This window comes from Tursiops truncatus, chromosome 1 (genome assembly GCF_011762595.2).
Source record: "Tursiops truncatus isolate mTurTru1 chromosome 1, mTurTru1.mat.Y, whole genome shotgun sequence".
Taxonomy (NCBI): domain Eukaryota; kingdom Metazoa; phylum Chordata; class Mammalia; order Artiodactyla; family Delphinidae; genus Tursiops; species Tursiops truncatus.
The window spans coordinates 77,263,424-77,281,640 of record NC_047034.1 but is presented as its reverse complement, the minus strand read 5'-3'; the positions used below and the strand labels follow the sequence as shown (position 1 = coordinate 77,281,640).

The following is an 18,217-nucleotide window of genomic DNA, read 5'->3' as shown; positions in this document are numbered from 1 at the left end:
GAGTGCCTAGTGTGTGTCAAGAACTGTGCTAAGGCTGGGACCGGGAAGTGCGTGTGTGAATTGACCATTCCGTGCATTGCCATAGTGAAGGTGCGGACAGAGTGCCACAGGCCAGAGAAGAAGGTACGGTGAAGACTCCACGAAAGGTGGTTTTGAGTTTACTCTTGAAGGAGGGAGTACTTCCTGGTGGAGGGTGGTGGTAGGCTTTTAAACAGGAAGTGGGGGCAGCAAAGGCCTGCTTGTTGCAGCCAGCTGGGCTCTTCAAAGGGGGTGGAGAGAAGAAATTAGCTCAGAAAGAGAACAGGCCACAGGAGAACCTGGGGTGGCCCGCTGAGGAGTTTGAACTTCCAAGTTTTAAGCACGGGAATCTGGTGATGAGATTGGCTCTGCAGAAAGATTACTGCCCTGGGGTGTGGAGGATAGGCTGGGGGAGGGGTGAGAGAACCACAGGAAGATCACATGCAAAAACTTGCTTATTCTACGAAATCTTTAAACTCACAGACTCATCTCTTTTGCTTTAAAAAACATCAAATTGCATCATATTTCTTCTGCTGCTTAAATAAGTTGAGCCTACTGTCACTTTCTTTTCTCTAACCCAGACCAGTCATGTTTTTCAAAATCACAAACACTTATATTTAAGAAAAGTCAAGGAATCTTAATTTGGTGGTAAAATTTTAATGACACATTTAAAGCAAACAGTTTATAGAGCCCAGAAGCCAGTTTGTGGCCCAATATTTTATACTGGAGGGAGTTAAATCATAAACTAGATTAAAAAGAAGGTATGCTATGAGGATTGTGTAAATTAAAAAAGCCTCTCTCTCTCTCTCTCTCTCCCCCTCACATGGCTCCTTATCTGGGTTACTGTAACAGACCCGATCTGTTTTCTGCCTATAGGTAACCACACTTCAACTGTTAACTTTCTGGCTCAGTGCTTAGTTGTGCTTGGCAACAAATACTGCCAGAGGAAGAAGGTGAGTATATGATCACAGAAAGAAGATAAAGAGAAGGTTCAGAAATGAGTCCCTCACACGTATTTAAAGCATGGAAAAATTCAGTTATTTCACCAAACATACAAGAACTCAGGCTTCCCTTGCAAAATCCCCCCTCAGAGCCTGAAGCAATTATGAGAGACCCCAGGGTTCCAAAGAACAGGTTAAAAAAAAAAAAAAAAAAAGCCCAGCCTTAGGAAAGTGCAGGTCTTCCCCATGGTGGGGAGAGGGGGACAGGACTGGACTGGTTTGATGTGTGACTCCAGGAAGTTTGGTTCTTCATACTGTACAACCTGCCCACAGCTCTGTGCTAGACTCCCTCTTTCTTTCTCCTGTGGCTGGAGCTAGGGTCAAAGGCAAAAAGGACTTAGAAATCTCAGTGGTATTCAGTGTCCAGTTAATTAGTGTTGAGGGTGGATTTAACTTTTCAAAAAAAAATTTTTTTTTTTTTTTTTTTTGGTCACAGCCTAAGTTTCTTCCGTTGAAGACTCCTGGGAGCCTGTATTTATTTCTCAGTCTTTGCCAAGCTTTCAGGAGCTTTCATTTTCCCCGCTTCCCACATAGAAACCCCACAGCTCCGCCGAGAGTTTCTTTTCCTGGAAACTCTCGCCCTTCCCCATGAATCAGTCTGATCTAAGCATGTGCTTTCGGCTGGGCTTTAAAATCTCTGGAGCTCTGGCCTCTGGCGGCTCAGTTCCCAGCATCAAATGCAGTCCAGCCGGGCCCAGCACCTTGCTAGACACTGAGTCATCACCATTGCCTTCATTCAAAGTGTATTTGGTTACAGGGAATCATGGATTACTGTGATTTATTTTGTTCTCCAAACTGCAAAAGTTCTTCCAAGGCTTTGGTGAAGTTCTCTGTTACAGCTGTCAGTAGTTGAGCTATTAAAAAATTTTATACACACACACAGATTTATTTATACAAATGTATATGTACTTTTAATATACTACAGTATGTAAATAATTAAATGCTAGTTTTGAAATGTCAATATACTGTCATAAAGATTAGTTTGTCTTTTCCTTGTCAATGAAGCTAGAGAATTCCTACAATCCTCTTCATTCCTATTATACTTAGTGTCTGCAAGGCCTTTAAAATATAATCATTATTATTTAAAAGTGTAATAATACCAATAAGGAAATACAAGGATCACATCCATACAAAGTATGAACTAGGCGTCACTTGGCCCAGGAAAGAAATGGTCTTTAGCATTATATAACAGAATCCATGGTTTCAGCAAGGGCCTTATAAGAAACATTGGGCATTTATCTTAGATCCTGCACTGTGCTGGGCACAGCAGAGTAAAAGGAAAGTATAACAGCTGCCTACAAGGAGCCTACATCTAATTGAAGAGATATATACTAGCAATGGCTGTAAAATAGAACTGACACCTTCACATCCTTCAGGTCTCAGCTTAATTGTTACCTCCTCAGAAAGGCCTTTTCTGATTACCCCATCAAAACATCCACCCATCCTCAGCGCGCGCACGCACACACACACACATGCACATCATCATTTTGTAGCACAACATCCTATTTGTGTCCTCTACAGCAATTGTTTATTCTATCTCACCCACTCCATGAAGTCAGGAACCGAATTTTTCTTGCTCATCACTTGTTCACGAGCATCTAGCATAGTACCTGCATTCTAACAGCAATCAGTAAATATTTATTCGGTGAATGAAAGAAAGGAAGGATCAGCGTGAGTTTGGGTGGCCAGGAAAGATTTTGTATGGTTGTGGTACATGAGGTGGTCTCTATAATAAAGCGGGGGGGGGGGGGATACACAGAAGGACAGCACACATGAGGGAATGGCGTGGGAATGAACCGGTGAAGACAATCAGGCTAGTTGACATTGAAGCGAACAGCTTAACCAAAATAGATCATTTGAGTAATAGAATGTGAGGTGGAAAAGACAGGGAAAGAAGAATGGCCCCAAAAGGCAAGAAAAGAAATTTCATTTTGACGTGGGAGGCACTGGGAAACCACTCTTTGGTCTTGATCAGGGGAATTACATGGTAAATATTTTATAAAATGAGTCTGGCAGGAGCATGCAGAATGGATTGAAGCAAGCAGCCCTAAAGCTGGAAGAGCTGACTGGCAGCACGCACAAGTCATCCAGGGATGAGGAAGTCAGGCTGCTGGCAATGGCGGTGAAGAGTAAAGGGTAAAGCCAAGAGGGCTGTGAAGGAAGAGCCCTGAAAATGTCATTAGATACTGAGGGAAAGAAGGAGGAGTCAAACAATGCCAAGACTGAGAAAATGAAAGGAAGCTAGAATCATGGTGTCGGAAAGGACCCACCTACTGCCCTACAGCGTTCCTGACAGGTGGCCACCCAGTACCGGGGAGGCCATTCTACTGAATGTCATCAGTTCTAATATTTAGAAAATTCTGCCACACGAAGAATCAGCCTTCTTTTAGCTTTCTGTCTATCCCAATTCTGCTCTTAAGAGTAAATACAGAATAAAGACAGTCCTTATTTCACAGGCCAGCCTTTCAGATAGTTGAAAACAATTATTCTGTCCCTCTTAATTTTCTTTTCCCCAGGTTAAATCCCCTTATTCATCAACCAAAAACCGTGAGATCTGGTTTTGAGTTCCCTAACAGTTCTCACAGTTTTATCCTGCTTTATTACAGCTTATAAACTCCTTGAAAGTACAATACCGAGAACTGAAGAGAGCGGTGCCCCAGTCTTGTCTGATCAGCACTGAGCACAGTGAGACTGTTACTTCCTTTTACCTGAACACGGTTCTACGAATAGGGGAAAGTTATCTTTAAAAAATATATATTTCTGCTGTGGGGTTACTTTGGAATTTTAGGAAATGAAAACGCCAAGATCTTTTTCATGTAAAATAAGTCATTTCCCTAATCCTATATAAATTTTGCTTATTTATATTCTGCATTCAGAATTTTACAGTTATTCCTCCTTAACTTCAATATTAATTTTAATCCATTATTCCAGAATCTTAAAGTCCTTAGAAAATTGTTCTAACATTGTTTGTTTTGGTTCTCTCCAAGTGATGAAAGGGCCCAGAATAAAGTCCTGAAGTTCACAATTAGAGTTACTCTTTTTTTTTTCACCTATTTCTTTTTATTGTGCTAAAAAAGAACTAACATAAAATTTACCATTTTAACCATTTTTATTTTTTAAAGATGTTGTGGGTAGGAGTTTATTAATTAATTTATTTATTTTTGCTGTGTTGCATCTTCGTTTCTGTGCGAGGGCTTTCTCTAGTTGCGGCAAGCGGGGGCCACCCTTCATCGCGGTGCGCGGGCCTCTCACTGTCGTGGCCTCTCCTGCTGCGGTGCACAGGCTCCAGACGCGCAGGCTCAGTAGTTGTGGCTCACGGGCCTAGTTGCTCCGCGGCATGTGGGATCCTCCCAGACCAGGGCTCGAACCCGTGTCCCCTGCATTAGCAGGCAGATTCTCAACCACTGCCACCAGGGAAGCCCCCATTTTAACCATTTTTAAGTGTACAATTCCGTGGTAGTAAGTATATCATCGTAGTTCAACCACCACCACCATCCCTCTCCAGGACTCTTCATCTTGCAAAACTGAAACTCTGTGCCCATTAACAATAACTCCCTGTTTCCTCCTCCCTCCAGCTCCTGGCACCCACCATTCTACTCTCTGTCTCTATGAATCTGACTGCTCGAGGTACCTTGAATAAATGGAATTATCATATAGTATTTGTCCTTTTGTGACTGGCTTATTTCACTTAGCATAATTTCTTCAAGGTTCATCCGTGTTATAGCATGTATGAGAATTTCCCTCCTTTTTAGCACTGAGTAAATCCATTGTGTGTATATATCCCATTTTTTTTAATCCATTCCTCTGGAAATGGACACTTGGGTTACTTCCATCTTTTGGCTATTGTGAATAATGCTGCTATAAACGTGGGTATACAAATATCTATTTGAGTCTCTGCTTTAACTTTTTTTAAGTAATCCTTTTTTTTTTTTTTTTTTTTTTTTTTGCGGTACGCGGGCCTCTCACTGTTGTGGCTTCTCCCGTTGCAGAGCACAGGCTCTGGACACGCAGGCTCAGCGGCCATGGCTCACGGGCCCAGCCGCTCCACGGCATGTGGGATCTTCCCGGACCGGGGCACGAACCCGTGTTTCCTGCATCGGCAGGCGGACTCTCAACCACTGCGCCACCAGGGAAGCCCTTTAATTAATCTTTAATGTAAGTCAACTTCATTAACTTACAGAAGTAGAATTGCTGGATCATATGGTAATTCTAAGCTTGATTTTTTTGAGGAATTGCCAGTTTTCCACAGTGGCTATACCATTTTGCATTCCCACCAGGAATGTACAAGGCTTCCAATTTCTCTGCATCCTTGCCAACACTTGTTATTTTCTGTTTGTTTGTTTAATAATAGCCATCCTAATGGGTGTGAAGTGGTTTGGGTTTACATTGTCCTGATGACTAGTAATGCTGAACATTGTTTCACGTGCTTATGGGCCATCTGTATATCTTCTTTACAGAAATGTCTATTCAAGTCCTTTGCCCTTTTTTTTTCTTTTAACATCTTTATTGGAGTATAATTGCTTTACAATGGTGTGTTAGATTCTGCTTTATAACAAAGTAAATCAGCTATATATATACATATATCCCCATATCTCCTCCCTCTTGCATCTCCCTACCACCCTTCCTATCCCACCCCTCTAGGTGGTCACAAAGCTCCAAGCTGATCTCCCTGTGCTAAGCGGCTGCTTCCCACTAGCTAGCTATTCTACATTTGGTAGTATATATAAGTCCATGCCACTCTCTCACTTCATCCCAGCTTACCCTTCTCCCTCCCTGTGTCCCCAAGTCCATTCTCTATGTCTGCGTCTTTATTCCTGTCCTGCCCCTAGGTTCTTCAGAACCTTTTTTTTTTTTTTTTTTAGATTCCATATATATGTGCTGGCATACGGTATTTATTTTTCTCTTTCTGACTTATTTCACTTTGTATGACAGTCTCTAGGTCCATCCACCTCACTACAAATAACTCAATTGCATTTCTTTTTATGGCTGAGTAATATTCCATTGTATATATGTGCCACATCTTCTTTATCCATTCATCTGTCGATGGACACTTAGGATGCTTCCATATCCTGGCTATTGTAAACAGAGCTGCAATGGACATTGTGGTACATGACTCCAGAGCTAATCAATGAATTTGGTAAAGTAGCAGGATACAAAATTAATGCACAGAAATCTCTTGCATTCCTATACATTAATGATGAAAAATCTGAAAGAGAAATTAAGGAAACACTCCGATTTACCACTGCAACAAAAAGAATAAAATACCTAGGAATAACCTACCTAAGGAGGCAAAAGACCTATATACAGAAAACTGTAAGACACTGATGAAAGAAATTAAAGATGATACAAACAGATGGAGAGATATACCACGTTCTCGGATTGGAAGAATCAACATTGTGAAAATGACTATACTACCCAAAACAATCTACAGATTCAATGCAATCCCTATCAAATTACCAATGGCATTTTTCACAGAACTAGAACAAAAAATTTCACAATTTGTATGGAAACAAAAAAGACCCTGAATAGCCAAAGCAATCTTGAGAAAGAAAAATGGAGCTGGAGAAATCAGGCTCCCTGATTTCAGACTATACTACAAAGCTACAGTAATCAAGAGAGTATGGTACTGACACAAAAACAAAAATATAGATCAATGGAACAGGATAGAAAGCTAAGAGATAAACACACACACATATGGTCACCTTTGCCCTTTTTTTTTTTTTTTGCGGTACGCGGGCCTCTCACTGTTGTGGCCTCTCCCATTGCGGAGCACAGGCTCCGGACGCACAGGCTCAGCAGCCATGGCTCACCAGCCGCTCCGCGGCATGTGGGATCCTCCCGGACCAGGGCACGAACCCGTGTCCCCTGCATCGGCAGGCGGACTCTCAACCACTGCACCACCGGGGAAGCCCACCTTTGCCCTTTTTTGACTTGGGTTGTTTGTGTCTGTTGAGTTGTAGGAGTTCTTTATATATTCTGGGTATCAATTCCTTATCAGATACATGATTTGTATCTCCCATTCCATGGGCTACCTTTTCACTGTTGATAGTGTCCTTTGAAGCACAAACTTTAAAAATTTTGATGATGTCCAACTTATCCACTTTTTTTCTTTCATGTGCTTTTGGTGTCATATCCAAGAAATCATTGCCAAATCCAATGTCATGAAGCTTTCCTCCTGTTTTCTTCCAAGAGTTTTATAGTTAGAGCTAATCTTTAGATTGGCATTAATTCAGTAATTCATTAATATTTTAAGTATACTTTTGCAATCACTTATAAATCTATTATCATCCAGTTCACATTTTCCACCTACCCATTAAGAATTAATCCTTTTATCTATTCTTTTAATCAGTACCTACAAAGCTAAGAATTATGGATACAGCAGTGAAGTGGTCAGGAATGGTCCCACCCTGCCCTCACCAAGCTCATAGCCTATTGATTGAAGAAGCCAGACACTGAACAGGTGATTACAAGCACAGGTATGACATGAAAGAAAAGGAAACTGCCAACATGTAAGACTGAGAAACGTAAACTAACCAAAAAGATTTTATCAATTTCTTGGGAATCTTTGACTTATTGGTCTATTAACCCAAACAAAAAAAAATACTTTAGCTAACTACTGACTCCGAATGGTAATTATTGCTTTCTTCTCTAAGTGCTCACAGACTTTTATTAGTTTCAGAGTCCACTCTAGGCTCTACCGGGGGCCAAGGAGCTCTTGGTCTTCAGATTCTGGAATCTAACATTTCACGGGTTTTAAAAAACTAGGACCACATTTGCCTCTGTATTTTTGGCTCTCTGAGACTCAAAATCTGAAAATATCTTAATTTCTCATAGATAATTCTCTGAAGTAACATTTATAACTTCTTTATCTACCTCAGGGTATTATTCACTGGATATGAAGATCTGAAGTCATTAAAAGCAACCCGGTGTTACGTGCTCACCTCTTTAAGGTTTTGATCCCTCCTAACCATGTTTGTTTGGCCATTTTTGGCTTGAAGATTGGTTCCCTTTATAGCAAAGAGATTTGGAGTTAAGTGATTTCATTTTGTCTCTCTCTTTTATTAAATCTTTTCCCCCAGATACTTGGGCCTATATTTTACTTTTTCATTATATTCTCAGAATATAGTTTAAAAGCAGTTAGCTTCCCCTCCTCACCCCACCTTACCCAAGCCTCGGGTGTCACGGATAAAAATTGGGGGAGTTGGGGAGAAGTGCTTGTTGGGGGTTGAGGAAGTGCTGAGTATGAAGTGAGTGATGACGTGGCATCTATGTGTGCACAGCTGGAAGTAAAGGCAGGGGGATGAGAGGTTTGGATTGGTTATGGAGATGTGAATTTTTCCACATGGAGATGAGTATAGATTATCTGTCCATGGAAGTGGGAGAAAAGAGAGTCGCATGGAAGGTCAAGAACTAAGTCATGAAGGATTGGCACAGTCAGAAGCGGGGAGAAGTTTCAACCAAAGAAACTGAAATTCATAGAATAAGAAGAAAGCTTAGAAATGATCTAGCCCACCTCTCTCGTGTAACTGATGAGGAAATGGTTGTCCAGATAAAAAAAGAATCAGTCAGTGGAATAGCTACAAATGTATAGAGTTGTATACGTCCTGAGAGGGTGGAAAAGTGGTTTTCAAGAAATAGGAGATGGTCCACAGGGCCAAATGGTACAGAGGAATTGAAGAATGAGAGGGCACTAAGGATGGGCCTCAAAACTGATTAAATGATGCTTTGGTCTTCCAGAGTACAGTTTTGATAAAGCAAAAAAAAAAAAAAAAAAAGGAAGCCAGATTGCAAGGGTAAGTATCAGGGAAAAGGGTTTGAGTGTGAAAGAGACAAGGAGACAGATAGTGAGTTATAATACACTCGGTAGGTTTGGCAGTACTAGGCAAGAGAAATAAGATGATAGCTAGAAGGAAAGGAGAAATAAAGTTTAAGATAATGGAAATATTACTATTTTAAGACAGAAAGGAAGGAACCAATTGAGTGGGAGGGACTGAGGATGCAAGAGTACTCCTACCATCCTTGGCAGGAAGATCACAAGAAGCAGAAAAGGAACCAGAGCACAGGTGGATGTAAGCTTTGGAGAAAGGAAGATACTGGAAAGTGAAAAGAAGAAGGTACCACATGTGGTGAAGGAGGCAAAGCAAAAGGAAAGCCACATCCCAGAGGACAGGTATGGGGATATGGGGAGAAAACCAAGCTGACCTCAAGGTGCAAGGTGGGACTCTGAGTCCTGCCTCTGCCTCTCCCTGGAACACTGACTTTGATCCCTCAGAGCTTTGTTCCCTCGGAGCCAGCAGCTTTACGTTTGGATGTCACAGAGTTTTTATGAGACTGATATCAGGTAACATACATGCATATGCCTTGTACAAGCTGAGTTATCAAAGCATTTTTGAGATTCATCCCGGGGCTCACAATGCAAAAAGAGAAGATCTGAAATGGCGGCGCTAGTGAGTAAATTCAAAAGTTCACAAGATGTGTGCTGGCTGGGCAGTAGGAAGGTTCTAGCTGGAGCTGGAAATTGTGTTTCTTCTTTCAGAAGAGAGACCCAGGGAGCCCTCTTGCTGCTCTCCTGGGCACTGAAAGGCAGCACAGAAAAGCCTTAGAGAAAGAAGCACCAGAGTGTAAATTCTGAGCAGTAGCAAGAAGGTACTATTTCAAGGGCCACTATTCCCTGGAGTCTCAAAGCCCAACCGGCCCAAGGTGATGGTAGCAACACTTTTAACAGGGTTATACTGAGGTCACCAGATTCTCAAGCACTTCCCTCTTCTTTAAAGTTCAGAATCATCAAATTAGAGGACCAAACCCCATCCTTGACCACATGAAAAACAAAACGAGGCCTGCCTCTGACTCAGACTGTTCACAGGGAATGAAGGATGCTGTGGAATCATAGGAGCACAGATTCTCAGGGTGGGTGGAGACTTGAAGGCCATTTATTCCACCACCTGGCTGGTGTGCGGCCCTTTTCCATAGTCTGGCAAAATGCCAGCATAAGCTCAAAATCCTCCAGTGACAGCCCAGTTCATGCATGGCAGCTCTGATTATTTCATCGACTATCCTTATATGGATCTAAAGTCTACATGTCCCTATAGCTTACATACTGGTCTGAGTGTGGTCCCTGGGATCCACATAAAAAAATCTTCGATGTTCCCTCAGTGCCTCCATTCCTCCCCCTTGATGGTCCTTTTCCAGTTGACATGTTTGTCTGTCTCTGCTACCAAGTCTGGCTCTCAGATCTGAGCACAGCCCTCTGGGTGTGCTCCGGGCTGCACAGGACAAAACAGGGCCATCACCTCCTTCATTTCAGGGACCAGTGCAGACACAGCACACTTAGAATTTTGAGGAACATATCATATTATTGATTCACACTGAACAAATTGCTCACTACAACCCCTATACTGTTGTGGGCAACTGACTGTGAGATCAAGAACTCTGTATTTATCCCCAGTAAGTTACATCTTGTAATATTTGGCCCAGGAACAAAAGAAAGATATCAACATGGACATATCTGGACATATCTAACATACTTATCATTTATTCACTCTTATTCATTCATTCAATAACCTGTTCCTCCCAGTTTTATGCACTTAGTAAATGTGACTAGCCTGCACTCTATGTTTATTCAGTTATATTTTTACGCAAACCGTTGAAAAACATGTCCAAAAGGGCAGAGGCCTACCGTACAACATGAAACATCTCCCTGAAGAATGACTGACCACTGATTTAGTTACTTTATTAATTCAGAAAATTCACTCAATTAATATGTGTTGAGGCTGCACGCGCCAGGTCATGATCTATGTGCTGGAGAAACACACAGCAGTGAACAAACCAGACAAGGTTCCTGCTGATTATAGAGGGAGAGACAGGATAATGCTAATACTACTACTACTAATAGCTAACATTTATCGAGCATTTCCTATGGGCCAGGTATTTTTCTAAACACTTTATATGTTTATTCTTCATGAACTCTTATGAAGTAAATACAGTACTATCATTATTCCCATTTTATAGATTAAGTGTTCTGAGGCACAGAGGAGTTAAGACACGTGCTCGAGATCACACAGATCCTAACGGATGGAGCATCAGCCTAGGCTGTCTGGCTCCAGAGCCTGTCTGTTTAACCACTGAGTTTCTATTGTGTCTCTGAAAAAATAAACACTAAATTAAACATACACATAAACACATAAGGAAATATTCTCATACGAAAAAGTCGCATTTAAGCTGAGGTCTGAATGACGAGAGGGAGCCAACGTCTCAAGAACTGAGGGAAGAGCAAGAGGTAGGAGAGGTGGGCAGAGGGCCTATCATGAGGGGCCTCTTGTACTAGGGGAATGCTAGGGATACAGCTATAGGAATTCAAGCGTTCAGTATTCAGCCTCCACATGACCATTTTTTCCACAAATATAACGTGAATGATTTCCATTCCTAATCCCTGCACATGATCAAAGATGCCCCCTTTGCATTCTGACAGTTCCCTGCTAGCTGTCACCATCACTGGTGTATACCAAGACACACTCTGGACCCACAGTCAAGATTCAGCATCCATTGCATCTGCATCGTGCTATGGGATCTTGGCCAAGTCACAGCCTCTCTGATCTTCAGTTTCCGGGGATTTTGCCCATTGCTCCAGAATGCCACCTTACACCTAGAACTGAACCACGAGGGTGTTAAGCATCTGGGGACACTTTGATCTAGGGAGCAATCACTCTTTCAACCTTTCTCCTTCCTGATCTCTTCCATCCTTCTCCCCACAGGCCCAGGTAAGCTGTGTCTAACATGATGCATCTGGCTTCCATTACTAGCAGCTCCAGGGACTGCTCTCTCATCTCCCAGAAGCCCTGCTGGTTTGACCCCATCAAGTTCTACTTACCCAAGTGTTATACAACCCTCCCCTTAATTACACACTCAATCAGTTCCTCCCGAGCTCAGCAATTTGTGGTCTCTGGGCATCCCCCGGCTGCTTTTCTGGAGGTAGCTCCCAGGCTGGGCCTTGGCGAGCCTCTGAAGCACTGACTGGGTTTCTAAGGCCAGAGTTGAAAGCCTTGCTGCTACTTCACACTCTATTTCCTTCCAAATTAATTCTCTGATGAATACTGTCCTTTGCAGTGATTCAGTACAGGCCATTTTCTTACATCTTTCCTTTACCTTTGAGACTTTTAATCTCTCTTGAATCCAGATTTTCCTCCATGGAAAACCTGCCTCAGGGAAAAATGCCCTGCTTTCCAACCAATATAAACAGACCTACCCCGCAGCACACTTCCTTTACTGGTTTACCTAGGCCCTACTTTTGATTTCAAAGCACATGCTTGCACTCTCTAAACATCCCTACACCACAAGGAGCAACTCAAAACTTCAGGGCATGTAACAAGCTGCTGAATTGTAGTTTCTTTAAGCCCCAAGTACATGAAGATGCAGATTCAAAGTTTGTACTTAAGAAGCTACCATGTCCCAGACCCTTTTATATAGTGATTTTGCTTTACACTCTCCACCCCTTTCCCTCTCCAACGTGCAGAGAGTATCATCATCCTCAATATACAGATGAAGAGAGACTTGGCCATGTTAAGTGAGTGGCACGTGGTCACAGAGCCCAGGAAAGTGGTAAAGCTGGAATTCAAGTCCCTGGTTCTTTACTCCAAGGTGGGTGCTCTCTTGCCATCCCACAAGTGGCTTAAGTGCCTCTGAAACAGTCACCAGGATCTTAACCCCCCGTGGCAGGCCATCTAGGATGGGGCGCCCACTGACACGGCTGCCTGAGGAACACTCAGAAGGAGCCACAAAGAGGCTTTTCTGGCAATAATTTGAGCAATGCCTCACGTTTTTATAACACTTTTTACATTATGAAGTGCTTTACATATGTGACCCCTGGGATAGTTCTGTGAGGGAGGCGCTATATTTGAGTCCCACCATACAAATGAGGCTACGCAGGCTTGTTAATGGAAAGTTAACAGAATGTCCAAAGTCACACAGAAAGTACATACAGAGGTAGGACTTGAACTCACAGCTCGTGACTCCAAGACCAGTTCTCTCTCAAGTCCTTACACATTAGTTTGGATTTTTGCTTCAGAAATGGAGATTCCATGCCACCAGCCCTCTTCCACCACGTCCCACCTTCAGGGAAGTGTACATTTCAAAAGCCAGGTGGAGAGAAAGGAGCTCAGGGAAGACCAGCTTTTTATTGGGGAAAGTGTTTCTCCCCTCTCTCCACTCACCCTTGGACAGGGACCAGGTTCCTAGAGGCTGGCGGGGTGGACTGAGAGGGTCAGGACTGCATGGCTGGTCCCCTTGGCCACTAGAAGGCAGGGTCTGAACAGAGCACAAAGCCTCTCCCCAGACAATTCTCCAGCCAGCCAAAGGGACTCACACTCGCCCTAGCAGACCCAGGGTACACAGCAAACCACAGCTCTTGGCCCCAAAGCTGAAGAATGATACGTCCCTGGCATATAGTAAACAAAGTAGTTGCTCTTAGCCCCTCCCAGCCTCCTTCGCAGGTACACGGGCAGTGCCCTAGAGGAGTCCAGCTAAGGAAAAGGGGGGCCAGGTATCACTTACAAAGACCCAAGTTTCTTATAATAAATACAAACAGGTCCCCATGCCAAGACCCAGTGCTCTGAGGTCTGGGGGTGGGGTGGGGTGGGAACTCTTTCTTCCTCCCTCTCTCCAGGTGGAACTTTCAGAGTTTTGATGTCCTTGCTGTTCTTTTAAACTGTCTACATGCAACTATTAAAGGGGTGCCGGCACATAGCAATGCCTGGCCCTGTCTACTAACAGCTATTTCATCCCACTGCGTACCAGACCAAGAGCTCTTGAGTAAGATAAGCCATGAGGCCCTCAGGAGGGTTTGGCAGGTGAGTTCCCCATGAAATCAGCCTACCCGAGCAAGCCCGGTTATGTGGGGGAAGAGGAGTGACCGCTCTCCTCTATCCTGGGAGGCCCTTTACTTTGCCATCCAAGGATGAGATCCCCTCTGGAAATTATTTTAACCTTAACAACACTCATTTTCAAAAGCATTAAGAGAAAGGAGTCAAGGGCAAGGGCTGGTTAGGAGTTTATGAAGTGCTTTGCACATCCATCCTCAGAACAAATCGTCAGGGAGGCAAATAGCAACGTCACTGTTTTATAGTTGGGAAAGCATAAGCTCAGAGAAGTTAAATGACTTGCCCACAGCTGCACAACTGGTGGGCGAGGGGCCAGAGTTCTCCCGCACACACAGGCTCACTCTTCTCCGTAAGGGCAGACACTGCCTGCGGAGAGGGTGGCTGGAAAGAACAATCCCAGTTTCCTACTAGTTGAGGAAACCTGTTACAGCTAAGAATCTAGTGGGGAAGAAATAGCCAAAGGGCAAAAAGGAAAGTTTGAACGCCCTTATATTTACTCAATTCTCACAACAAACCTAATTAGTAGGTATAATTATCTCTGTTTTACATGAGAGGAAAAACAGGCTCAGAGACACCTGTCCAAGGGTCACAAATACTAGCTTCAGAATTTGAACCCAGTAGAAGCCGCGTGTTTTCTTTACTCCATGCTTCCCCCTGGTGGTGAGTGGGGAAGAGTACATAGAAGCCCTTTTGTGCAAAGCGGAAACAAGGAGACGGAGAGGTCAGAATCCATTCAGTAAATCTTGGCTGAAGTCCACTTTGTGCCATGTCTTGTACTTGGCTCTAGGAACACAATAATGGACAAGACAGGCAGCCCCCTACTGAGGGACAAACAGAAACACGGGAGGCATCAAGATGAGAGGGATAGGGACTTCCCTGGTGGTCCTGTGGTTAAGACTCCACACTTCCAATGCAGGGGGTAAGGGTTTGATCCCTGATCAGGGAACTAAGATCCCACATGCCACAAGGCACGGCCAAAAAAAGAAAAAGAAGAAGAAGGAATTCTCAAGACAGACCATCAGACTCAAGATGGCAACACCATCTCTTACCTGAGCCTACTTCCTAAAGACTTGCTGGTCTCCAGGATTGTGTGAGCCAACTTCTTAAAATAAATGTCTCTCTCTCTCCTCAAAAAAAAATTGCTTAATTAAAAAAAAAAAAAAAAAAAAAAGATGAGAGGGATACATGGGCAAAGGGAGGGTGTGTTGGGGGCCAGGGTAGGAAACAGTGTGTCACAAGAGCCAGAGGAGCGGGACTAACTTTTCTTGAAAGAGTTCAGTCTGGCCGGGGGGCGATGCATGAGGGGGCGTGAGGGACGAGGCTGGAGATATAAGCAGGGGCCACGTCTCAAAGGGTAACGGAGCACAAAAAAGGGAGTGACCTGTTAGGAAGGCACTGAGTAACCTGGGAGGATGATTATGGGCCCAGGAGAGCAGTGTCAGAGGTGCTCGCTCACTCAACAAATGTGTGAGCACTAGTGCAGGCCAGGCATTATTCTCAGTGCTGGGGACACATCGGTGAACAAGGTAAAGTCTGCCTTCATGGAGTTTACATTCTCATGAGGGAGATAAATAAATACACAGATGTGTCATATCAAGCACTGAGAAATACCACAGGGGAAAACAGACAGGACAAGGTGGATCCTGGATTTGCTTGGGCTACTGTAACAGAATATTACAGATCAGGTAGCTTAAACAACAGAAATATTTCCTCACAGTTCTGGAGGCTGGAAGTCCAAGATCACGGTGTCAGCAGGGTTGGTTTCTGCTAAGGCCTCTCTCCTTGGCTTACAGATGCCCATCTTCTCCCTGTGTCTTCACATGGTCTTCCTTCTGTGTCAGAGTCCTAATGTTCTCTTCTTTACCCAGTCATATTGGATTAGGGCCCACCCATATGACCTCTTTTTTTCTTTTTAAGTTGAGAAATATGGTTTTTAAAAATTAATTAATTAATTACTTTATTTATTTATTTTTGGCTGCGTTGGGTCTTTGCTGCTGTGCGTGGGCTTTCACTAGTTGCAGTGAGTGGGGGCTACTCTTCGTTGCGGTACACGGGCTTCTCATTGCGGTGGCTTCTCTTGTTGCGGAGCACGGGCTCTAGGTGCACGGGCTTCAGTAGTTGTGATGCGTGGGCTCAGTAGTTGTGCTGCACAGGCTCTAGAGTGCAGGCTCAGTAGTTGTGGTGCATGGGCTAAGCTGCTTCACGGCACGTGGGATCTTCCTGGACCAGGGCTCGAACCCACGTCCCCTGCATTGGTAGGCAGATTCTTAACCACTGTGCCACCAGGGAAGCCCATATGACCTCTTTTTACCTTAACTACCTCTTTAAAGGCTCTATTCCAAATATAGTCACATTTGAGGTACTGGGGGCTAGGACTCCAAAATGTGAATTTTGAAGGGACGTAATTCCACCCATAACACAAGGTGATAGAGTGTAACTAGGCCGGAGGTAGAGTGAGGGGTGGATCTGAAATATCTTATGTAGGACAACAGGGAAGGGCCTCCCTGAGATGACAGTGAGCTGAGATCTGAATGAAGAAAGGGCGCTAGCCATGCCCATGTCTAGGAGAGCACTGCAGAGAGGGGAAGAGCTTGTGCAAAGAGCTTGAGGTGAGGACACGACTTGGGGGTCCTTGGCAGACGAGAACGGTAAGGCGGCTAGTGCAGCCAGCGTAAAGTAAGAAGAGACAGGTAGGAGAGAAGTCACATAAAAGCCTTGACGACCATTATGACTGGCTCTCGCTTTGAGATGGGAAGCCCGGGGAGAATTTTGAGCAGAAGAGTGACATGATCTGACTCATATTTTAAAAGCAACACCTGTGTTGAGGATAAATTAGCAGAGAGGGAAAGGGCAGAAACAGGAGACTTTGCAATAATCCAAGTGAGAGGTGATGCTGGGATGAAAATAGTAGCAATGGACGTCTCGAGAAGTGGTCAATTCTGGATAAAGTTTGAAGAGAGGTGCAGTAGGATTTACTGACGGATTAGATGTAGTACAGGAGAAAAAGAGAGGAGTTAAGGGTAACTCCAAAGTTCTTGGCCCAACCGGCTGGGTTAATGGTGATGCCACTTACCTCAATGGGGAAGTGTGTGGGAGAAGTCGAAGAGGCATGAGAACTGAGAGTTTAGCATGGACAATGGGAAGTTCAGTACATATTAAATAGCTTAAATATCCACACAGAGATGTTGAGTAGACAGCTGGAAATGGAACCAGAATTCAGGGGAGAGGTCCAGGTTGAAGGTATGAATTTAGGAGACATTATGTAAATAATATTTTAAATTGTGGAACTGCTTGAGATCACCTAGGGGGGTAAGTGCAGGAGAAAAGGTCCAAGGACTAAGCCTCGAGATACTCCAACGCTTAGAGATTTTTAGAAGGTGGATTCAGCAAAAACTGAGAATTTGAGAAATGAGGAAAACCGAGAGAGTATTTGTCAAGGAAGCCAAATGAAGAAAATATTCCAAGAGTGCCGATGAGAAGCTGAGTACGAAGACTGAAAACTGGCCACGGATTTAGCACCCAGAGGTCACTGATGATGTTGCCAAAGCTGTTTCCGTGGAGTGGGAGGGGTGAATGCCAAATCACAGTTGGTTCAAGAGAGAAGGGGAAGGGAAGCATCAGAGACGGCAAGTATGAACAACTCTTTTGAGCAGTTTTGCTACAAAGGGAAGAAGAAAAGAGCATAGTAGTTCAAAGATGTGGGAAAACTTTTTAAGACAGATTTTAGAGCATATGTGTAAGCTAATGGGAATAACTGGTAGGAAGAGAAAATTAACAATAGTGAAATAATTGTAGGAATTACTGCAAAGCTGGAGGGTTGGGCTTGGATAGGAGTAGGGATGGTTCATTCTTAGTAACAGGAAGGAGGGCCTTATAGGCACCAATGCAGCTGGGTTAGCAGGTTGGGGGTGGCGTGATGGATATGGAAGTTCTCTTCTGATTGCTTTTACTTTCTTAGTGAAATAAGAAATAGAGCAATTAGTGGGGTGAGGGGATATTGAAGATCGAGGAAAAAAGATAGGAGTATATTCAAGAAATAAACAGGTAGGACTGATAGAACTTAACTGATTAGACATAGAAAAGTGTGAGAGGAAGGAGACAAGGATAGATTTCTGGTTTAGTAACTTGAGTGGATGGTGGAGGCGTCTTCCATTCAAATAGGGAAGGCTGTAGGAAGAGCAGATCTAGGAGGAGAGAGGGAAAATTTTTTGCCTGTGGGACATCCAAGTGGACATAAGTGTCTGAAGCTCGGGAGAAAAAACTTGAACTAGAGCAGTAGATCTGGGAGTCAACAACATAAAGATAGGAAGCAGAGGGGCTTTTGTG

General features: G+C 43.6%; 1 long non-coding RNA gene across 1 annotated transcript; it reads left to right on the top strand.

The window, feature by feature from the left end:
• On the top strand, nucleotides 1-8,090 carry LOC109547431 (uncharacterized). The gene is made up of 5 exons (XR_012333483.1): nucleotides 1-123; nucleotides 895-971; nucleotides 5,009-5,174; nucleotides 7,369-7,495; nucleotides 7,898-8,090. It is a non-coding gene; the product is annotated as an uncharacterized lncRNA (long non-coding RNA).
• The last annotated feature ends 10,127 nt before the right edge of the window (nucleotides 8,091-18,217 follow it).